This window comes from Lissotriton helveticus, chromosome 1_1 (assembly GCF_964261635.1).
Source record: "Lissotriton helveticus chromosome 1_1, aLisHel1.1, whole genome shotgun sequence".
In the NCBI taxonomy this organism is placed as follows: Eukaryota; Metazoa; Chordata; class Amphibia; order Caudata; family Salamandridae; genus Lissotriton; species Lissotriton helveticus.
In genome coordinates, this window is record NC_136057.1 from 703,629,081 (window position 1) to 703,654,414 (window position 25,334).

Here is a 25,334-nt window from a genome sequence, read left to right on the forward strand (position 1 = left end):
TACTTCTTCTCCTTCTGCTCGTAAACGGATGAGAGAGACCGTTGCTAATCTGTTGTCTCCATTGTTTGGGCCACTGAGTATGACCCCTGTTTCGGAACGTAAGCAGAGACGTAGTCAGCTTCCTGGTTCTGAAGAACGAGCAGTGTTGGATTTATTGGCTCGTAGATGGATTTTAAATGCTTCCAGGTATAATTTGCCAGCAGTTATGGATGTTTTCTTTCAGTGGGAGCCGCCTAAGCAAAGGTATGTTTTTAATGTAATGTGTGCCTTTTTGAGGCAGGAATGGGAAGATAATGAGTTGGGTCCGATTCCGCAGGAAGTGCTTGATGTTCGGTCAGAGTTTGCTAAAAGGACGATAGTGGAATCTGATGTTACAGATGCTGTAGAGACGATACTTGCCTTCAGGTCTAGGTTACCGCCTCAGCCATTGTATGAACCTGATCCATCTGTTAGGAGGAAAGTGAAGCGGTATCCTATGAGAGAGGTTCCCCCTGTCTGGAGAGAGGCAGTTCAGGCTGATGTTAATCGGGGTATTCAAGCTGCAGATGCCCATTTTCAGCGAGTGTGGGTACATGTTCCTTGGAAGCGAGCAGAGGTCTTGGCTCTTAAGCAGACCTTACCTGACCTCCGTAAGAATCCTGCCGGTTATTACAAGGAGTTGTCTCAGACAGTTGAAGCGTGTATTATGAATTTAGCTGACATAGACATGTTAATGGATAATGTAGTTCCTCAACCTTTGTGGGCGAAGATTCGTCATGAGAATCATGCGGCAGAGTTAGGAGATACGTGGGCTAATATTGTTGCTGCAGATGGTAGGCAAGTAGGAGGTGCCAAACCTGAGCCCTTAGTTGCAGAATTACCTGGTAGGATTATTAATTTAATGAAAACTATGATGCCTGCTTTGCGAGTGAATTGGGACAAGTTAGCAGCATGCAAACAAAAGAAAGACGAGAGTGTATCTGATTTCTTCACTAGACTTATGTTGAAGTGATTACATCAGGTGTGACAGAACCTTTTCTTTTGCATACTGGTGCGACAAAGAGTTCTATTATGCACTAACCAACACAGCTACCACGATCTCCTCCCTCCAAAGGGGCGCCGGATGGTGCATACGGAGGTATGTAGGAATAACATTTGCGCCTTTTAGCGGTAGAAAATTCTTGAGTTGTTGCCAACATGTTTTACATAATCTGCGCTTCATTTATTGGAAATAGGACTTGAAGCCCAGAAAAAACGTTCTCTCCCCCACTTGTTGATAGTACTGGAAGCAGCGCCAGTTCAAAAGATACAGGTAGATCTCGACGATTCTATACCTTAAGAGTGGTAGCTTGAAGGTTGACAGGTTGTCAATAAAACTTTATTGTTTTTTTTGCACCCCACACAGATAAATAACAAAGCCCTGATGAGGGTTCGGAAATTGGTTATTCGAACCTGAAACACGTCGGCATATCTACAAGAGTGAATTGTATCATTTATTGATATACCAAAAATAATACACACTGCTTTTCTCTTGTGATTTAATTCTGCTTTGTTTATCTGAATAAGAAATTGATTTGGAACTATTGATGCAATGAATTTTTAATGTTCAATGTTCAGTGTTATTTGGATGTATTCTTGATTTTTGTCTTGTTATGAAGATCATGTATTTTGTAATGTCATGTGATAAATGTATCTCTTTTTGCTTATAAAAAACAAGTTTGTTTAAGAAAAAGTAAAAAATATGAGTGAAAGGTATAAATAAAAGTACCTGACCAGGTCTAATTAAATTTCCACTTGGTCCTGTTTTGAAATAGCTATAGCATCAAGATATGAGGGGTTGGGGCATTCTTCATTTTTCCACGTAGTATAACGGTCCAGTCCACCCCTAGTCCCGATACGGACCTAACTCCTTTGTGTGTTGAAGTATAATCCTGGCAAGGGAACTCCAACTCCAGCTGGTCATTTTGCTCCTCCGACGTATCCGTTTGAAGTGATACAGCTAGATTACATTCACATGGAGAGATGCAATAATCTGAAGTATGTCCTTGTGGTTGTTTGCGCCTTTTCCAGATGGATAGAGACCTACCCCCTAAAGGATAATACTGCCTTGTCTACAGCCAAGGTTTTGCTCAAAGAGTATTTCCCCATATTTGGTTTGCCGAGAATTGTATGGTCGGACAATGGGAGTGAATTTGTGGGCCGAGTCATGAAGAAAGTGTGTGCGGGATTGGGTATCAATCAGAAGTTCCACGCAGCGAATCACCCCCAGTCTGCTGGACTTGTTGTATGTTACAATGGTACCTTGAAGCTGAAATTAGCTAAGGTACAAACGAGCACTGGTCTTACATGGCCGGATGCCTTGCCGTTGGCTCTTTTGTCAACAAGGACGACAGTGCATTCTCGTGTGGGACTTAGCCCATACGAAATAGTTTTTGGTCGTCCAGCGAATGTTTGGGGTGTGCCTCGTCCTAAAAAATACAGTGACCTTGAGTACCCTATGTTGGTGGATTACTTACATGACTTGACTGCTAAATTACGTGTTCTCCACCAACAGGTCTATGACAGTTTGCCGACAGCGACTACAGATCCAGGCCACGCGATCCGACCTGGCGATTCAGTTCTCATCAAGAACTTTCAGCGATCCAGGAATTTGGAGCCGAGATGGACTGGTCCCTATTTGGTATTGCTGGTCACTAGAGCTGCTGTTAGAGTAGCTGGTAAAAAGAATTGGGTGCATGCCACCCATACTAAGAAAGTTCCTTTGCCTTTACCATATGATCAGTGCGTGAGGGATGGAATAGCTGACACAGATTATGAGAATGTCCCTAGATTGGTGCCTTTTAGTGATGCTCATTTGACATGGACTCAGTCGAAACGCGAGGATGATGATGTTCTGCAAGCTGCTGTGCCTCCGTCTTTGAGACTCGACACAACGAATCCGGAACTCCTCTTTAAGGATCAGACTGTGCCTGGCAAAGAGCGCTACAATCTGAGATCGAAAAAGGACGTTTGAAATGGACAAATAAATCAATTTTTTTTTATATAGTGTATTACACCTTGTCAGATCAAGAGACTTTTTTTACTTTTTCTTTTTCGAGTCACCATCCGGACTCAGCTGCAGGGTCACGGTATAAGTTCTTAAGGGGTGAGCCGCGTATTGACACAAGGTTTGTGGTTTAGGGTCGTTAGTACGATCTTGACGCACACTTAAGTGAAGAAGGAAAATTGCCGTGAGCAGCACGTTAGAGGATGCAGTCTTTTGAGTCCGACAAGGATGTCAAAAGAGTTGATTTCAGAGTGCAAATGTGTATATTGGTTCGTAGCAAATGTTTTTTAATAATGTGTTTTCTTATGCTTTTGAACATTACGTTGGTTTGTGTGGGTTGGATTTTCTATGCATCACAACAGACACTTGCATCTACCTCCCAACCTACTCTTTCTTTTTCTACTGTTTCCCCACATGAGTTTCATACGTTGCCTGAACATGAACAGACATGAAGATTAGAATTTGTGAACAATTCGTTTATACAGATGTTAATCAGCATCAGCTAGTTGTAAATACCACGAATTGTTGGGTGTGTGGTCTTATGCCACATACGACTGATAAGGGAATGCCATATTTGGTTTTGCCTTTTTCACCTAATGGGTCAGTATGGGCACTCCAGTCAATGTTTATCTATGCGAATGAAGCATCTCCTGTACGTTCCGTCAAAGATAATGCGAATAATAATGCCTTGATACAGGGAATAGTAGATATGGTCAGAGATATTTATGCATATAATGCTATCCCTAAAGATGAGGTACGAGCATATATTGTTTGGAACAAGACTGAATATAGCATTAGTTTGACTGAGAAGGAGAGTCGAAAAAGGTCTCCCCCGATTTGGATTGTACCCCACCGAGGTCATTTTTGTCTGCAAGGTAATGGTCAGAATCCGAGAGCTCAGCTTGGTAAGAGTGTGTGTGCTCACACCTATGTCTATACGTCCCAGAAATCTCCACCGTTCGTGCCAGCCAAAGGCACGTATTTTGTTTGTCACGATAGAGCATATACATGGTTGCCTTCTGACTTTTCAGGCACATGTTATGTGGCATTTTTGCTTCCCCCTACATACACAGCTGCTTTCAATTACCATAAGACAAGATATGGTAGAGGTGTTATCGATGCGAAAGACACTGCCGCACAAGAAGTTGGAGACTTCTTTAAGGGTTTCATGCCCTTTTGGGGTCCTATGGCTAATGGTAGGACTATTCGTCAGCTTACGAGAGTGGTTGAGGCCACTATCAATGAGACTGCAGGTGCTCTAAGTAATATTACAGCTGAGCTTCAAGCGGATCGCCTTATGACATTACAGAACCGCTTTGCTTTAGACATTATACTTGCAGATAGAGGTGGAGTATGTAAATTGATCGGGTCTAGTTGCTGCGTTTTCATACCAGATAACGCCCCGACAGTGTACCAAGCCATCTTGAGGTTACATAAGTCCGCTGAGTCTATACATGTAGACCAAGGGAACTGGTCGTTGATAGGATGGTTTTGGGAACTGCTGTCCAAATCGGGATGGAAGATTCTGGTGTTCCTTGGTATGGCTCTAGCGATCCTTTTCTCGTGTTGCTTATGCATTCAGTGTGGTCCCGCCATTTGTGGCCTTTGTGCTACAATCTGTGTGAGAAGACCAGTCCCGAGAGAAGTGAAGGATAATAAGATGATGTTACAGCAACACCGTGATGACCTGATGAAAATAGATATAGACCTGGATTCAGATTGACGTGAGTTTAGGTTATTGCCTACGTAATGGCAAACGGAGGTTCCGTGGTTTTCGTGGTTTTCGGGACCGGACTCCATTTTGTTTGCATTGCTCGAGACGCCATTTTATGTTGCCCTCACGTAGGCCTTAGAAATAAACGAACAAACAAAGTTGCATGGGCTTCGTTGTCCATGTACATATTAACTTGCCCTTTCTGACTTGTGAGTGAACTGCAGGACGCTGACCTCTTCACCTGAAACTGACCCTTCACGAGGCCAATTTCCCTTGGTTTGATTCTTGTCTGAGATTACCAATCAATGTTCAGGACCTTGTTAACTTTTAGTTTCCTTGCACATATCTTATCCTAATCAGCATCTGAATTGTTTCTTTCCTTACGACTTTTCATTACATGGGTAGTGCTTTCAATTATGGGTTTGTCCGGCTTGTGGAAATTGAATTTGGGACATTCCTAATAATTAACTTTTGGGTTGGGTTACTGTAAATTGGGTTTTTGTTAATGTGATACTCAGTTAGAAAATGTGTCCTATTGGTCAGAATTTTGCGCAGTAGGTGTACATTTATAATGAGAATATTGTGTATAAATACTGATGTCTTGCTCTATGAAAATTGAACAGTTTCTTGAATTGTACACCGTGTTGTATTGCTGAGATTACTGTTACTAGCTGCAGCTAATAAATTTGATCTCTGAGGCCACCGAGAAGTATTCCGTGTCTCTGTTTGCCAAGACAGGAGAACCCGAAGACTTTGGGCGTGTCCCTGGAGCCGCTGGGTTCTAAAACCCGGTTCTTCAGGGGTACGTACCGTACCCCATGTATGCTGGGTGTATGGTGCGTACCCCATACACGCTGGGTGTACGGCGCGTACCCCCCATGATCGCAGGGGTATGGCGTGTACCCCTGCGATAATTTTTTTTTTTTTTGAGACCAACGGTCCCAGATTTTATTTAATTTCACAAATCAAAACGTAAAACAAGCCAGTAGATCATACAATGTCATATAAACGACAATCATTACCCAGTCGGTAACATTTTCGACATTTCGGTCGCATTTAGGTGAAAATAAACAGTAGCCGGGAAGATGCATTAATCCGCAATTCTCAGTCTCAGGAGAAATCTTAGGTTGCAGTGCCTGCAGTGTATATCACTGCAGAAGGGCCAAAGTGTTCATGATAGTCAACAGCAGTTGTTCCAGGCTGTGTTCCCTGGGTGGCACGGACGATGTCAGAGACAGGAATCACATCCCACATTACCATATGGGATACAGGGCTATAGACGCGTGATCATGGCAATATTGAATAAACATTGAAGAAAAGTTAAATGGAACGGGAGAAATCAACATCATCATGAGCGCAGCAGAAACAATGCCAACTGCCAATCAAGAAAATAAAGGAGAAAAATAAATAAATAAATAAAGAATAGGGAAATAACTAAAGTAGGAGGGGAAACACATCAACAACAATCGGACTAGTGTTTGAGTGTACAGCAGTGTATCGGTGACACTAATGTTTTATGTAACGCTGTATGTGGACAGTGTGGGGACGGGAATGGTCGCGGATTGAGGATCGCTGCGGCCATGTGGCGGTAGGGAGGAATAATAGCAAACAGACTTTGTCGGGCGTTGCCCCAGTGGCCGGGGGGGGGAGGGGGGAGAGGCATGCCGGGGCGGGGGGGAAGTGTACCCCTGCGATCATGGGGTGTACGCGCCGTACGGTGTGTATGTGATTGTGCGCTTCTCCGTATGAATCGCCCTTACCTGATGTGGACCGTACGACTCACGTCCTGATACCACGGTCCGGATCGTACTCGTCGGGTCGTACGGCGGGTGTACAAGTCGTACGGAGACAGCTCCGGATGCGAATCGTACGGACGGTAATATTACCGGATCGGAATTGGCACCACTTTGGGTAAGTAATATCGATGTAAAAAATATCGAAGTGTTAATATCATTTTCAAAAATGTAGGGGCCCATAGCATGGCGGGTGGATCGCCACCGCCCAACCGGCGGTGGCGATCTGCCCGCCAACACACCCCATGGACGGCTTTTTACCTCTACCACATTAGCATAGCGGGGGGTACCGCGGCGGACGGAAAGACCGTCTGCCGCTTTTCCACCAGAAGGCAATCGTCCCGATTGCCTGCCGGGCAGAAAAGGCCCATAATATGGTGGTGGTGTCTTGCAGGCACCACCATCCATACTAGCATGTGGCATTTTCAATGCCTTTCCATGGCAGAGACTCCACCATGGAAAGGCATGCACTTTTCGCACCGGGTGCCAGTTGCGGGCCCCCAGGGGGGTGGGGGCCTGCACTTGGGGGGTACCTGTGGTACCCCCCAACATTTGAATGGACAAGGTGGCAGGCGCCACCGGTACCTGTCACGTTGTGCATGCCAATGCACAACATGCATATATTGCATTGTGGCGGGTGCTGCTTACAGCACCGCCCGCCGCAATGCAATTTATGCCGAATGCCACTACCACTGTGGTGGTGGCATCCTACTTTGCCATTGCGGGACCGCCGCACCTCTTGCGGGTGGTCCCGTTTGCCGTTGCGATGGCAGGCGGACTCATCGTAATGATGCTCATAGATGTTAAAAATATCGAATTTGTTTTAATGTTATGTATATTAGTATATATTTTATATATGTGTGATGCATTTTTATGTATATGATATGTTTGTATTTTTATTATATGTGTAAAAAATGTAGTTATTAAATTTTTTTGTTTGAATTTTGCGTTTTTAGGTCAGTAGCGGGTTGTCGGTTTATAGGGGAATAGGGTGGCAGGTAATTTAATTATATAAAATGTATTGAATGTTATGAGTAGTTATTAATATGTTTTAATTCAAATTGTGTGTTTTTTGTAACGTAGCGGGTTGTGGGTTTATAGCGGAATAGGATGGAAAATAATTTAATTCTATAAAATGTATGGAATAATTTTCATTTATTAATAATTGTTGAATTGGGATGTTATAGTGTTAAATGTGTAAATTTGTTTTTTATCAATCATGTAATAATTAGTTGTTAATTAATTTTCGTTAAATAATCAGCAATTAAGTATATTAATTGTGTAAACATTTGTATGTGTGTTGTGCTGTTTATAGGTGAAAATGGTGGGACTGATGGGAAGTAATTTCATTTTTTTATTGATGATTTCATAATTAGTTGTTAATTAATTTTAATTAATTAATAGGCAATTAAATATGTTAATTGTTTAATTATTTTTATGTGTGTGTTGGGCTGTTTATAGGTGAAAATGGTGGGGAGTAATTTAGTTTTTAATTGATGAATTAATAATTTGTTGTTAATTAATTTGAATGTATTAATTGCCAATTAATGATGTTAATTGTGTAATTATTTTTGTTTGTGTGTTGCGCTGTTTATAGGTATAAATGGTGGGACTTGTGGGAAGTAATTTAGTTTTTGATTGATGACTTAATAATTACTTGTTAATTAATTTTAATTAATTAATTGGCAATTAATTATGTTAATTGTGTGAAAATGGTGGTAACGGTGGGAAGTAATTTATTAATAAATAGTAGTTAAATAAAAATAATTAATTAGTAATTATTTATGGTATGTGTGTACTTCATTTTAGGTGTGTGTTATAAATAGTGTAGTGTTAAAGAATGCATATTAAATCAATGTTTATTAATTGTTATTAAAACAATTTGTTAAATAATTAATAATTATGGAAATAAATGTAAATGAAAATGTTGAAGTTTTTTTATTGGTGTGGTGTTATAGGCTAGGAAATTAAATAAATACATTATTATTTAAAAAAAATGTTTGTTAATATTTGCTTGTTTGAAATAAATATTGTTTATAAATGTATTTATTTTAGAGAATAGTTCTACCTTTTTAATATATGGAATTAATATATCTAATGTCAACGTTGAATATATTTAATCTGCTATTTTTAAAATATTGTTCATTTATTTTTTATATTGTTTACATTTTTTAAATTATTTAAATGTTATTAATTTTTGTTTCTCTGCTACCCAACACTTTCCTAACTGTTGCACTTACTGGAGTGGGAATATTATTTTTTACACCTTTGCTATCCAACACTTTTCCTACTGTTGCACTCAATGGAGTGGGAATAGTAATTTTTACCTCTCCGCTATTCTGAACTTTCACTACTGTTGCACTCACACGATTCGGAATAGTAATGTGCACCCACTGGAGTGGGAATAGTAATCTTTACCCCTCCGCCATCCAGTACTTTCCCTACTGTTGCACTCACTGGAGTGGGAATAGTAATTTTTACTCATTAGCTATCCAGTTCTTTCCCTACTGTTGCATTCGCTGGAGTGGTAATAGTAATAGTTACCCCTCCGCTATCCTGCACTTTCCCTACTGTTGCACTAACTGGAGTGGCAATAGTAATTTTTATACTCCGCCATCCAGCACTTTCCCAACTGTTGCACCTACTGGAGTGGGAATAGTAATTTTTACCGCTCCTCTATCCTGCGCTTTCCTTACTGTGGAACTAACTGGAGTGGCAATAGTAATTTTTACCCCTCTGCTATCCAGCACTTTCCCTACTGTTTAACTCACTGGAGTAGGAATAGTAATGTTTACCCCTCCACCATCCAGCACTTTCCCTACTGTTGCTCTCAATGGAGTGGGAATAGTAATTTTCACTCATCCGCTATCCAGCTCTTTCCCTGCTGTTATATTCACTGCGGTGGGAATAGTAATTTTTACTCATCCGCTATCCTGCACTTTCCTTACTGTTGCACTCACTGGTGTGGTAATAGTAATTTCTACAACTCTGCTATCCTGCACTTTCCCTACTGTTGTACCTATCGTATGACCTAGCTCTAGGACACCCCCGCGCCGCACGGCCGCCAGCTGCTGTGAGTGCCTCCCTGCCGATACTGCTTCCCTGCCGCCGAGTGACCACGCCCCCTGCCTCGAGCAGCGTGGGCCGTGGCCGCCCGACCTGCCCCTGATGTGATTATAGCTTTGTCCGTGTATAGCCTGGTTTCTGTTTTTGTATTTGCTTTTCTGCTGTATTCCCTGTTGCCTTAGTCTCTGTATTGCCTGATCTCTGTACTTTGGTTTTTCCGCCGTATCTGCCGTTTTCCCTGTCTTGCAGCGCCCTTCGTCATCCCTCCCTGCTTCCCGCCACCGCCGCTAACCCCGCCCCTTTTACTTCTGTACCCTCCCCGCTCCCGCCTCCCAGCCATATATGGCGACCGTGCGAACGCGCAGCGTTGACGCGCAGCGGGCGCGCCGATTGTGCGCCGAAGGCGCGCCAAAGGTAAGCCCGTCTGCGCCCGTCCGCGCCTGGACCGCGCCCAGTGCCAGGACCCCTGGCCCCCACCGACGGAAGCCGACCCGACGAACCTACAACGCCGGCGAACTCCTCGCACTCAACACCGGCGGTATCCCGGGATGTCACCGAGCCACCCCGAGGCACACCCACGGACCCTTCAGCTGCCACGCCTGCAAGTTCACCTGCATTCGGACCTACCCTGCACCCGCCAAGCCGAACACCAGCAGCAACCACCTCAAGTGCATCCTGCTCAACACCCGCTCCGTCCACAGACACGCCATCGAACTCTGGAACCTCCTAGACACCACAGCCCCTGACATCGCCTTCCTCACGGAGACCTGGATGAACGCCTCCTCAGCGCCTGACATCGCCATCGCCATCCCAGAGGGCTACAAGATCACCCGGAGGGACCGCACCGCCAACCAGATGGGAGGAGGCATCGCCATCATCCACAGAGACACCATCCGCATCACGACCAACACCGACGACACCCTAACCACCGCCGAACACCTGCACTTCCAGATCCACACCGACCCAAGGACCACCCTCAGAGGCACCCTGATCTACCGACCCCCGGGACCACGCACACGATTCAGCGAGGACATCGCCGACTTCATCAGCCCGCACGCCCTCCCCTCCGCCGACTACATCCTCCTGGGGGACCTCAACTTCCACCTGGAGAACAACAGCGACCGCAACACCACCACCCTGCTCGACAACCTCGCCAACCTCGGACTCAAGCAGCTGGTGTCCACCCCCACCCACCTCGCCGGACACACACTCGACGCCGTCTTCTCATCCAGCAAAGACATCGCCTTCAATCACGCTACAGAACTCCACTGGACGGACCACAGCTGCGTCCACTTCACCTTCAAAAGAACGACGATCCACCACCACCAGCAACAGATTGCCCGAAGAAGCTGGAACAAGATCACAGCCGACCAGCTCACCGCCTCCCTGAACCAGCACCCTCCTGCCAGCTCAGCGAACCCGAGCCAGGCCGCCGACAACCTCACGAAGTGGATCAGCAACTGCGCGGACGAACTCGCCCCTCTAAGGGCCCCGCAGCAGACCCGGCAGCAGAAAAACCCCTTGGTTCACCGACGAACTCAAGAGCTCCAAGAAGAACTGCCGAGCCCTCTAGAAAGTATGGAGAAGGGAACCAACAACGGACAACATGACCACCCTCAAGCTCGCCACCCGGAAACACCACCAACTGATCCGCGCCACCAAGAAAAATGCATACAAGGACCGGCTGGACAACAACGCACACAACTGCAAGGAACTCTTCAACATCGTGAAAGAGCTCTCCAACCCCAACGCCGGTAACAACGACATCACCCCGTCGCAAGACCTCTGCAACTCCCTCGCCTCCTACTTCCACAACAAGATCGCGGACATACACAACAGCTTCAGCCCACAAACAACGCTCCCCACGACCGCACCAACGCCCCCCACCACCACCCTCAGCGCCTGGACTCCGATCAGCACCGAAGACACCATCCGCACTATGAACTCCATCCACTCCGGATCTCCGACCGACCCCTGCCCTCACCACGTCTTCAACAAGGCCGACGCTGTCATCGCACCCCACCTACGGGACATTATCAACACCTCCTTCGACACCGCCACCTTCCCGGAGAGCGGGAAGCACGCAGAACTCAGCGCTCTACTCAAGAAACCGACAGCGGACCCAACCGAACTCAAGAATTACCGTCCCATCTCGCTCCTCCCGTTCCCGGCCAAAGTCATCGAAAAGACCGTCAACAAGCAGCTGGCCACCTTCCTCGAGACGAATGGATCCATCGACCCCTCACAGTCCGGCTTCCGAGCCAACCACAGCACCGAGACCGCCCTCATCGCCGCCACCGATGACATCCGAACCCTGATGGACAACGGAGAAACAGCGGCCCTCATCCTCCTGGACCTCTCCGTGGCATTCGACACTGTCTGCCACCGCACCCTGGTGCAGCGCCTCAGCAACATCGGAATCCAGGAGAAGGCACTGGAATGGATCACCTCCTTCCTCGACGGAAGAACTCAGAGAGTCCGCCTACCACCGTACAAATCAGAGGCCACCGAAGTCATCTGCGGCGTCCCTCAAGGATCCTCGTTGAGTCCCACCCTCTTCAACGTCTACATGAGCCCCCTCGCGGCCATCGCACGCCAACACAACCTCAACATAATCTCCTATGCCGACGACACCCAGCTGATCCTCTCCCTGACCAACGACCCCGCCGTCGCTAGAGCCAACCTGTACGAAGGGATGAGAGATGTAGCCGAGTGGATGACGACCAGCCGCCTGAAACTGAACTCAGACAAGACGGAGGTCCTCATCCTGGGCTCCTCGCCCTCCGCCTGGGACGACTCCTGGTGGCCCCCCGCCCTGGGCACCGCACCCAAACCAACGGACCACGCACGCAACCTGGGCTTCATCCTGGACTCCTCCCTCTCCATGACCAGACAAGCCAACGCCGTCTCCTCGTCATGCTTCAACATCCTACGCATGCTACGGAAGATCTTCTGGTGGATCCCCACCGAGACCAGGAAGACTGTCACCCAGGCCCTCGTCACCAGCCGACTGGACTACGGCAACGCCCTCTACGCCGGAACCACCGCCAAGCTCCAGAAGAGACTCCAGCGGATCCAGAACGCCTCAGCCAGACTCATCCTCGACATACCACGAAACAGCCACATCTCCGGACACCTCAGAGACCTGCACTGGCTCCCCGTCAACAAAAGAATCACCTTCCGTCTCCTCACCCACGCACACAAAGCCCTACACGACCAAGGCCCGAGCTACCTCAACAACCGAATCAACTTCTACGCTCCCAAACGCCACCTCAGATCATCCAGCCACGCCCTCGCCGCCGTCCCACGCATCCGAAGAGTGACAACAGGAGGAAGGTCCTTCTCCTACCTGGCCGCCAAGACCTGGAACTCCCTCCCGACCGACCTGCGCCTGACCCAAGACCACCTCTCCTTCAGGAAGAAGCTCAAGACCTGGCTGTTCGAGCAGTAACGGCACCCCCCCTCCTAGCGCCTTGAGACCCTACGGGTTAGTGCGCTCTATAAATGTGTTGATTGATTGATTGGTATTGCAAAATGTATGTTTTTTTATAGTTTAATGTTTGAATTCATTATAAAATGATAACTTTTTAAAATTTAAAATAATTTATATATATATATGATTAATTTTTATATATTTAAAAGTAAAAAAATTCAATAAACATAATAGTTAAATTATATTCATTTCTTAATAAATCGTGAAAAGGAAAAGGCTGGTGATGGAAAAAGCTTTCTGTGTAAATGCTCTTTCATAGAGATTTACAATGAACAGGTATTCGATTTACTGGATTCTGCATCAGCTGGACTGTTTCTAAGAGAGCACATCAAGATGGGAGTGTTTGTTGTTGGTGCAGTAGAACAGGTGGTGTCTTCTGCAGCTGAAGCGTACCAGGTCTTGTCTATGGGTTGGAGGAATCGTCGTTTGGCATCAACTTCTATGAACAGAGAGTCTTCCAGGTCTCATGCTGTCTTTACTGTCACCATTGAATCCATGGAGACAAATAGTGGCATCGTTAACATTCGGTCTTCGCAGCTCAACTTGGTGGACCTGGCAGGTTCTGAGCGGCAGAAAGACTCTCAAGCTGAAAGAGTCCGGTTGAAGGAAGCAGGTAGTATAAACCGCTCGCTAAGCTGCCTGGGACAAGTCATTACAGCACTAGTAGATGTCTCGAATGGAAAACAGCGGCACGTCTGCTATAGAGACTCTAAATTCACATTTCTACTACGGGACTTGCTGGGTGGTATAGCCAAAACTTATATCATTGCAAATGTGCACCCTGGATCCAAATGTTTTGGTGAAACTTTGTCCACCCTTCAATTTGCTCAGCGGGCAAAGCTGATTAAAAATAAGGCAGTTGTGAATGAAGACACTCAAGGCAATGTTACCCAGCTTCAGGCTGAGGTGAAGAAGCTGAAGGAGCAGCTTTCCCAATTACTTTCTGTTCAAATACCTGAAGATACAACACTTTCTAGAGTTGCTTCAGTCGAAGAAAGTGGTGGAGAGTAAATGAACCGTTTTCTCGACGCAATGTTGTTCTTCGAGAAGTCTGAGAGTGAAAAGAAGGCGTTGTTGGAAAAGATTTCCCAACTAGAAGAATTATGCATCAAAAAGGAAAGGTTCATTCAGTCCAATAAAATGATAATTAAATTCCGTGAAGACCACATAGCCCGCCTGGAAAAAGTTCAACGAGATGCACGAACCTCATTTTTGGATGATGAACAGGATAATTATATAACAGAACTGAAGCAGGAGGTCCGAAATTTAAAAGAACAGGTGGAACACCACCCTAGAGTAGCAAAATATGCAATGGAGAATCACAACCTCCGAGAGGAAAACAAGCGCCTCCGGGCTTTACAGTCAGTAAGGAGGGCTCAGGAAATTGATCAGCAAACCATGATGGACTTGGAGAGAGCTTTCCTGGAGGCTTCTGCAGCTGAAAGCAGAACTGGAGGTATGCCAATGCATTCAACCCCAATTCCAACTGAAAGCAATTAATTGATATCTGTGGAAAGGCTGAAGGTGCGTCTTTCACAAATGCAGAGTGAACTTGCCACTTCAAAACAAGAATATGAAGAATTCAAAGAAGTCACACAAAAAAACATGCAGATCTAGAGTCGGAGATTCAGTCATTGTTAAAGTCAAATAAGCACCTTGAAAATATTTTGGAGGCAATGAAAGCCCATAATCGCCAGGAGGTGTCTCAGCTGAATAAAATGCATGTGGAAACAATTAGGAATATGACTACTCCGACCAAAGCTTACTACTTAAGATCTCGCCTCGTTCCCCGAATGAGTCCAGAAATCTTGCAAAATGGTTTCGATACACCAACATCTGAAGAGCAAATGGAAGAGATTTGCAATGAGCCAATTCCACCTGAAATGAAAGAGCAAGCTTATGAAGCTACTGCATAGGAGCTCAGACTTGTCCAGGAAAATGTGAACACCCTCCAAAGGAAGCTGGGTGACCAAGAGAGTAAAAATATGAAACTTCACCAACAGTTAAACAAACTTGATCATCACTCTACTCAAATGCAAGAGCATTTCACTTCAGAGAAAGCTTCCTGGAGCACAGACCAGGACATGTTAAACGAACAAATCAAATCTCTGGAAAATCTGCGCCGGGACACAGAAAGCAAGAATGATGTATTGAAAAGTGAGGTCCATGACCTGAGAGTGGTCCTTCGTTCTGCGGGCCGGGAGCTCAGTGCAGTGAAGGCGGAGCACAGTTCAGTTAAAGAAAAGCAGGAGAAAGAGCTGAGTCAGCTGTCCGACAGGCACATGAACCTTCAACTCCAGTTGGATAGTATCCGGCTAGAGCATGAAACCATCCTAGAAGAAAAAAGATCTCTCCAAGATGCATATGATAATTTGGAAGAGGTAATGAAGTTTGAGACTGATCAACTGAAGCAACAATTACTGGCCACAAACCAAGAAGGTGAGACTCTGAAAACTGAACTCAGCAATCTTTTGTAACTTCTGGAAACTCAGAGAGAACTTAAGCAGAAGCTGGCGTCTCAGCTACAAGAAGACAAGGAAAATACCTCAAAGGAGCTCATAAAAGTCCTGGAGGAAAATGTAAATTTGAAAAAAGAGACTTCTGAACTGAGGACAGGGTGTGATCAGCAGTTTTTGCAGTTGCAGAAACTGGAACAAAATGTGACTTCTACCAAAGCAGTTATTGTGGACCTTGAGGCTAATGCTGAGAATAAGGAAGTAGTTTCGGATCTGATGAGCCAAATCCAGGAGCTGAGAAAGTCAATCATTCTTAAAACTGAATCCATTGATTTGATGGGTGGAGTACTAGAAGACCGGAATTTCAAATATAGTGCTGTTCTCCTTGCTAAGGAGGAATGCAAATCCATTATAGACGATCTAGCCATTCAGATTGAGAAACTTAAGGAGGACTTGGAAAGAAAACAGTCTGCCGATAATGTTGAGAAAGAGCTCCTGTGCGATGACCTTGCCCACGCAACCGGGCAGTTAGACCTGTTAAAAGAGGCCTCCAACTGGCAGGCTGGGGTACTGCAGCTAGTCCAGGAAGATCTGAGGAAGAAAGAAGAACTAAACCACCAGCTGCAGCAACAGCTGGACAAAACGAGGGATGAAATGGAGAGGCTGAAGAGTGACTATGAGGAGAAGTTGCGACAAGCAGAAATTGCTGCAGAAGTGGACACAGTGGTACTTTCCGAGAGCCCTAAGACACCTAACTTTCAAGCATTTGTCCAGCATGACAGGCAGGTGCAAGACCAGAGAGACACGATAGCCACTCTGGAGCTTTTGGTGTCTGAGTTAAGTGAGGAGAGGATGGCCAAAAATGAGGAGATCCTAGGACTAAAGCCTCACCAGGAGGAGGTCATCGCCTGACCTAAGATGGCCGCCAGAACGCCCGGTCTGCACCCAGCTTGATGCAACCTCCCTCCCCACTGATATCTTTGGAGTGAGGCCTCCCAGCGCCTGCCAGATGGACTGAGTTCCTGAGGCGCAATCCATCACCCGCGCATTGAGTACCCACGGGGAAGTGGGGTGTGGACTACGCTTGCCCGGAAGTGACTACTGAGGGGGAGGCCCCACACGATTTTCGGAGCTGGGGAACCGCACAGACAACAGACAGTGCACTACACTGGACCATCAGGTGACACCAGCTCCACGCAGCATAATGGGGAAACCAAGGTTCTCACAGAACGCAATGGGATACCTACCAAATACCCGCGCCTCCTCAAGACACCAGCGACCCCCTCGTAACCCACAGTGGTCCTCTACCATGTTCTGCTACTACTATTGGTCATCGACCAGTCCTCAAGCATATCCCCTACCCGGCTAACCCATCAAGACATTGAATCTGCGAACTTGCCGCCGGCCGCCAACCGTTGAGACCTAGCAGTTTGGCCGATGCCCGGTGGAGCTACCTTGATAGCTATAGAGGAGATGGGCTGTGGACTTCCCCCTCGGCCATCACCTACCCAGCCGGACTTTGGACAGACTTTCCTTCGTCTCTCCGCTGTATCTCCCTCCTACCCGCTCTACTCCTCTCCACTTTCCTGCTACTGACCTTTGCCCTCTCCTATCCTGGCCCTTAGTCCCCACCCTGCTTATCTGTGAATTTTCCCTCATCATTTGAGACCTAGCTATTTTGTCTGATGCCCGATGGAGCTACCTGGTTTAGCTATAGGGGAGATGGCCCGTGGACTCCCTCCTTGGTCGTCACCTACCCAGTCGGCCTTTAGACAGACTTCATTTCGTCTCTCCTTGTTGTCTCTTCCCCTATCCTCCCTTTCTCACCTTCCCTGCCCCCTCCCCTCTACGCTTCATTTATTTTGCCCTCCATGTTCTTTAAATGTTTTCCCATTGAGACCTAGCTATTTGGCCAATGCCCGGTGGATCTACCTGATAGCTATAGAGGAGATGGGTTTTGGGACTACCCTCTCGACCGTCACCTACCCAGCCGGAATTTGGGTAGACTTTCCTCCGTCTTTCTGCCGTATATCTCTCCTACCCCTTTACCCTTACCCCCTTCCCCTCTACACTTCACTTATCTCGTCTTCTATGCTCTTGTAATTGTTTGTCTAGCAACTGATTTAAATTGGAACTGATGTAATCTTGTAATTTTGTGGAACCTCATGTAAAGCTCTCTGATACCTCCAGCGCTATATAAAACTCTTAAAATAAATAAATAAGGTAGGTCTGCGATATTTAAAATGGTTGCGCTCCCGCGCCTTTTGTATCAGCTGCAGAATCATCCGCGCCTGGTCGCACCCCAGTGGTTCCGGCAAGTTAATTCCGTCCTGGGACGCTTCTTGTGGGCGGGCGGTGCTGCCAGAGTGGCGCTGTGTACCTGCTTCCTGTCCACCTATTGTGGTGGCCTTGCTACATCTGACGTGCTGTCGTATTACCAGGCCTCCCACTTGTTAGTGTTGAATGAATGGTGGTACGGTGATAGAGGAGACCCGGCATATGCATTAGAGCGCTCGTTGATGGGTGTCAGCACACTGCACACGCTCTTGTACTCAGCCAGACTGCGGAGGCAATTGCCTTGTGCCACGCAAGTGTTTTTTGTGATATGGCGACAGGCGCTGCGCCGGAGGGCTGGTAGGGCAGATTGACAGCAGAGACTCCTCTGTGGAGAAATGGGCGACTCCCCGCGTTGGCCTCGCTGGCAGGGTTCGGCGGATGGGATTCTATAGGGATCTCTTCACTGGGAGATGTTGTGTCTGGAGTAGCCCTCAAATCGTTCCAGGAGCTTAGAGACGAGTTCCATATGCCTAATACCCAATTTTTCAAATACCTGCAGCTCCGCCGCGCGCTTGAGCCCAGTCTGGTGGGTCTGGAGTCACTACCGGAGTTCAGCCCCCTGGAAGCGAAATTTTTCATGGGAGACCTTGGAGACAAGAAGGTGTCACATATTTATCAAACCCTTGTCATCCATTGTTCCTCTACTCTAAGCGCATTGAAGGAAGCCTGGGAAGGAGACGTTGGACCCCTGGATGAGAGCAGTACGTCTCAGGCTAGTCCAATATCTGCATAGGGCCTATTACACGAGGGAGCGACTGTGGAAAGCAGGCTTGATTGGAACCCCGGAGTGTTTGCGATGCGGAGCTGAGCAGTATGCAGCATACCTTGCTGCATACTGTATGGACGTGTGCCGGCCTGACTGGGTCCTGGAGGGGTGTATGGGGATGTCTGTCGGAGGTGCTGGGGTGGGATCTTCCCCGTACTCCTCGACTGGGCCTTCTACATGTACTGGAGGGCGTGGGGGGGGGGGATATCTACAAGCGCCACCTCTTATTGTTGGGTCTTGTCGTGGCCAAACGGGATTTGGCACGAGCATGGAAGAGTGATCGTGCCCCCCCCCCGTTGACCGCGTGGAAAGCAGGGATGGATTATTTTATGGGGCTAGAGCGCCCTGTGTTTGAAGCCAGAGGGTGCCCCCGGAAACATTACAACATTTGGAAGCAGTGGGCGGAATATAGGGGTTTGGCTCTGGTACCTCCAGTGGAACCTGACGATGGTCTAGATTTGGAAGATGGAATGTAGGCCTGAGGAGGCGCAAGTTTCCTGGCTAGACACAAACAATTATTGGAGGCTACTGGGATCACGTGCACGGGGTTAGGGAGGGATAAGGGGTGGGTAGGTGGGGCACTGGGTGGATGTGGGTGGCGGGGAGGGGGTTAAGTGGGGTTGTTTTTGATTGGGTTTATGTGATGCTCATACCAATTTTGACGTTTGGCAGGACTCTCCTGACTGTGGAGAACTGCATACATGCTTTACCTGATCAATAAAATAAAAAATGTTGTTTTGAAAAAATAAATAAATAAATAAATAAATAAATAAATAAACCGCCAATCTTCTTCGGATACTCTCTCTACAGCTCCTTTTAGCAAGATCTCCTTCACTTCCTTTTCTGCTAAAATCTGTAACTCCTCTTGAAATACTAACTGCCTTGGCTCTCTTAGTTGTATTGCTTCCTTTCCGAACTCCAAAACATAACCTTGAATTGTGTGAAGAACCCTTAGATCTTTTTTTAGCACTTACCAATTGTTTACAAACCACCTTAACCTTCCCCCTACCTTTCTTGGGATAAAACCAAAAGCGGTCTTCATTCTTACCTTGAAAACCTTGAGCAAATTGTGCTCTTCCTCTTGATTGGCATATCCTGCCTGTTCTTCCTCTCTGAGGATAAAACCCTGTTGCAGACTGAAAACCTCTGAATGTCCCATGTCCCTGGGAGTGATACTGTACCCTGGTGAATGATCGGCCAGGGAAACGGGTCCTAGGCCCAGCCCAATCAAAAACACCTCTGCCAAACACCCTTCTCAAAGATGCCTGGGCGTTGTCTAGACTGGTGAAGGTTGATACAAACTTTCCAACTCCCTTCACCAATCCTTCCCCAAATAAATAACCCTTTGAGTCTTCTGAAGGCTCTCTTTTTTGGCAACATCTCCCAGTTTGGGACTTATCCTCATTAAAACTGCTTTGCTTCTTTCAGCTATTAATGCAGCGTTTGTGTTCCAAAGAAAGCAAACTGCTCTCTGCGATCATCCACGCAGCAACTCATTGTCTACTTCAACACATTTCATTCTCGCTTCCTCAGCCATGTCCAGAATTCTGGCTAATGGTCCTAAAATAGCCAACAAATGATCTTGACACTCCTTCTCTTTCTCTTTAAAATGTTCTCTAAAGCCACCTGTACAGAAGTCCTAACTTCCTGCTTCACCAATTTCCTCAAATGTGTGTCCCCAATGCCTGAAGATTCACCTCCCTCACGTTTATCCATTCTTCTTCTTTTTTTACTATAATAACCTCTTTACCCAAATAAACTTTATTTCAGTTTATAGAACCATAAAAGATGCAAACACATGAGTCCTTGTCGATAATATTCGGAATAGGAGTACTGTAAAATACTCTATATACAAGCTCTTAAAAGAGAAGATATTCATGTTACATTGTATAGACATAGGAGAAGATCAACCCTAGACAAATCTCACTATTTACTGGTTTGACCTATAGAGACGCTGACTAAAGTGTTAGAGCATTAATAAATATTATTTGCATCACATTTGCGGTGTACAGCCTAGCTAAACATCATCAGCCATTATAAAACCCATGTCACAATGACCAATTAAAAGAAATAAAATCACTCAAAATATTACCAATTGGCAATAAAAGTATTGAAATGTAAGAGCACACCCATCGTAACTAATCATTATAGATTCAGTTTGTTTAGTCCATAACAATCGGGGAGTTAGACAAAGACCTCCTTATAATAGCCCAGAACTGGCCTAAACATTTCACGACTGCACAAACGAATAGTCGTGTCATATCTGACTTTAAAATACATATGGTTTCATTGTGGCTGTGTGTCCTAAGTTGTCTACATACAGGGGCCAGCCAATTCCTTACACTAACACTAAAAGCCTGTAAATTGGGTAAACGTTTGCAAACATGTAATAAAACAATTCTTTACCTTACTTACTTATATATACCGTACTTATATACTTTGGTATACTATCAACCAAAACAACATAGAAATAATACTTATTTACAAAATGTTGGCAAATGTAAATATAAATTCAGATACATACATTGCTGATAAAAGTCATAATAACAATACTTATCTGTCAAGGAGCAGCAGATAAAAGAGGAAGATGGCTGCTCTGATGGAGTTTAAATAGGCTTAAGGGACATTCTAAATTGTGGAATTTTGGTGTTGGTGATGTTCACTTTGAAATGGTGCAAGGAGCTGACAATTAAAGATATATGCATAATGCTAGCCTCCGGTCTTGACATGAAATCTACAACTTTCATTTAAAGTCAGTGCTAATAAAGTCACCACCTCAGATTCAGCAGCGGTGCGTCCATTGGGGCGTATGGGCATAGCCCCACTAAGCCTGGACGCACCGTGACAACAAGAGCATAATTGCTGCCTGCAATTTTAATTCAATCACAAATATTAAAGCGCCGCAGCGCAGCGCTTCCATTCCGGGATATACCCGATGGAATGAGGAGTGCACAGGGCGTGGGGCTGGCTGTCTGCAGCAGGCCAGCAGCAGTACAGTACTGTCTGTGCATGAGGTGTTTGGGGCTGTATCTAGCCCGAGCATGCGTGTTAGTGGCTGACAGTGCGAAGTTCACATTAGAGAGGGACCGAAGGGGTGGGGGGTGCTGCTTTAGCCGGGCCCCGGGGTTACAAAGGCGCCAAGGCGAGCAGTCAGTGTGCCCCCCTAGCCAATCCTGATGGCTGGTCCACCGCAGGCAATCCATTATTGGATGCCGCGCGTGGGTGGTGGTGGCACACTGCCTCGGCACTGCATGGCCAATCACTGTGTGACTTCAGCAGGTGAAGCCATGCAGTGATTGGACACGCGCCGTGACGTTTTTCAGTAGTTAATTTCTACTGTACTTGTACTAGTTTCTAGTCTGTAGGGGCTGTAGTCGTCGCCACGTGAGTGCAGGCAGCAGCAGAGGTCCGTCCGTTGGTGTCCGAGCACTTCACTTGAGTTGTTTGTCTACGCTGTCACCACCTGGTCCTGGGGTAAGAGGCATTTTCTGAGTTGGCTAATTGGAACATCCATTAGTGGAGCGTCTAGAAGTCAGTTGGTTTGTGCTGAATGCTCTTGTGATTACTAGACCCCAGTTTCCTGATCCCACTTAAAGTCCTGGCTGACGGTGATATGCATCGGAGTTTGTTGAAAGGGAGTGATGGATGATCTGACCCTCTGTTCCAATGGGATTTGCACCACATGTGCCCTGATATTCGAAGAATCGCATCCCCTACTGACACCACACATCTACGTTCTTCCAATACTGCTTTGCGTCTGAAGTAATGACCTCCTGATCATCATGCAAAATTGTTTTGGTTTCGCCTTGGGTGACTTTTACTGGTGGGTGATTGATACTATAAAGAATGTCTTGCCTATATCTTTTTGAAGGGCACATTTACTCTTCGAAGCAGTGCCCTGTTGGTATCGCACGTGACATTTCAGCAAGTCTAGTAAAATCCCAGCTCCTTTTATTTTTACCAGAGGATGGGGTGGCCGAAAATCCTGCGCATCCCAAGGTTTGTACTTTGCCTGAACCAGGTTTTCTTTGACGCAGTTGAGCAGAGTAAGACGCATCTAAAATCAGCCTAGGGCCATCTTATGGATTTATTCGGGTTCAGAGCAAGACATATTTTAGCCCCCTCTGTTGTAAACAACCTTACATTTATCACCAATTTCACCTAATTCAAGCCCTACCGATTCCAAACATGATTGAATTTTACCTTAATCTTTCGGAAAACTCCGGCGCACAATAGACAAAAGTGCTAAAGTATGTGTACATTAAACAACTATCCTAAAGCTGGAATCTTATATTTGTCTCATACACTGGTAAATTGCTCGGGTACTCCACTGAGGCAGAAACAAGCTAGTCTCATCCTATTTCTACAGGTGAGAAAATGCCTATTTCCACACACTTAGGCCACTTTCAGGCCACACTGCTTGGACAGTGTCCTAAAGATCGTTTATGGTTCCGTAAGGCAGCATTTTTAATGCATTCCTGTTAGGGCTCCAACGGGCAGAACGTAGATAGCAATAAAGAAGTGTGCCTTCCTTTTCATGAGTGTGACTACGATCACCTATCCTGACTGTGGAGTACTGACAGTAGTGTCAGTTAAATGACTGATAGTAGCCGGACAGACATTTTTAACATTTACCTCCGAGGGAGAGCAGCCTACAGTCCTTTCCTGTGTTTTTGGGTTGCTCTGCCCTTGTTCTGCATGACGAAAAGGGTCAAGACTGATTTGCATATGGTTGGGGGGTCTGAACTGAGGTGGCAAAGTAGGCAGAAGAACGATGATGGATTTAACCCAGATCTAATAGTGTCTGGGGGTGAGTGTCTGAAAAGTTTCAGCGCTCTGTCCATCATCTTATTGTGTTCGCTTTGTTCACCTTAAGTTGGCATGGTATGCTCAGACGTGGGTCCCTTGCTCACTTTGCCACTGGATTCAAGCTAGCCTAGATGATGGGTGTTACCCAGGATGCTTGTTTCCGGCCCAGGGAGGACCTTGCCTGGCAGTTCAGGTTGACTGTTCCCATGAGGAACAGGGTCAAGACTGATTTGCATATGGCCAGGGAAGACACATTGGGCCTATGGAAAACCCCAATCGCAGAATGCTGGGATGCAATTCTGCAAGAACTCCTGGGAAGTGATGGGACCCGAAGCTTGAAGCAGAACAAGCAGCAGATAGGCATTAACATGGACCCCCCACCCCACTCAAATCTTGAAATGGCCTTTCACATACATGACACTCAAAAGCTGCATTCATATAGGAAACTACTAAATATGCAACAAGTGGAACCTGCATGCCACACAAAAAATACACACCAGCAAATATTGTAATCCAGGGACCATCGCTTTGGCTACTTAGATGTACCCCGCCAACCTGGACCCCCATCCCATTTAACCTCAGTTGCTCCCGGTTTTTGCCCCTCACTCCTAATATTACTACCTTTGCAAAGCAGTGCATGCACAACCCACCAGTAGGTGAACTCCCCTTTGGTGATCAGCAGCGCATTGTGCCTCACACTTCATCAGTTGTAGACCTGTGATCCAAGTCGCCACACGCAATTGCTGAGACACTAAGGGCATCATTAGGAGTCCGCCCGCCATCCTGACGATAAAAGGGACCGCCCACCATATGTGCGGGGGTCCCGTGCATGTCGTGCATGTGCATGCACAACGTGGCAGGCACAGTGCGGTGCCTGCCATGTTGTGCATGCACATGTAGGGGGTACCATAGGTACCCCCATGTGCCACCCCACCTCCCCAACATCCTGGGGGCCCGCAACGGGCCCCCAACCTCGAAAACTGCATGCAACTGATTTGCATATGGATGGGTCAGTGGAGTGGCATAGAGGGGAGTGGCATAGAGAGGGGGGCATAGAGTAGAGTGGCATAGAGCAGAGTAGAGTAGGGAGTTTTAGAGTGGAGTAGAGTAGAGGAAAAGTGGCATGGACTGGAGTAGAGTAGAGTGTCGTAGAGAGGAGTGGGGTAGAGTGGCTTGGAGTGTTGCCATTACAGACAATGCACTGTAGAAATGACAGAGTGCACACCTTTCTAAAACGAACTACAATCTAGTGCAGATATTTTCGCTGCGCGCTGCTTATAAATAAGTAAATGCAAGACTGTCATGAAGGGAGAGCCGCACCTCGTGCTCGGGCCCAACCAGGCTGTTTTGGGAGTGTGAGCTCAGTTTAGTCACTTTACAAAGATGTCTCCTGCAGCCGCGCTGCCCAGCCATCCCCCTTCTGGGACCGTCACCCACTTCAGACGGTTTCAGTGCCTTGTTGATGTGTCGTGAGTCGTGTTAATTGGTGCTTTGTGCCTTTTGTTAGTCACTGTGCGCCTTTTGCACCTGCGGCTAGCGCGCCTGAAACACTGCTTTACCTTTCTCCTCTTCGGCGTGAGCAGCCACAGGGCACACCAACAGGCAGTGGATTTTTTGTAACAGGATGTTTTCTTCCTACAATATTTTGTACTTGGTGTGCAGTGCATTATCAAACATGGATAATGCAGCCGTAATGGCAAGGTGTGACTAAATAACTTCACAGAAGAATTGGGGTTGGTTATTTCATTAATCTTGTTGCAATAACCAAAGGCTGCCAGAGACACTGCGAACATTACTGAAACTTGGTTATTTTTCATATGAGTGAGTGTTACGGACCAACGGTGTCCTACCTATGTGTATTATGGTTTATGGATG

At 46.4% G+C, this 25,334-nt stretch overlaps 1 pseudogene; it reads left to right on the forward strand.

The window, feature by feature from the left end:
* The first annotated feature begins 1,102 nt into the window (after positions 1-1,102).
* LOC144762724 (kinesin-like protein KIF15-A pseudogene) lies at positions 1,103-16,459 on the forward strand (annotated as a pseudogene).
* Positions 16,460-25,334: the final 8,875 nt, after the last annotated feature.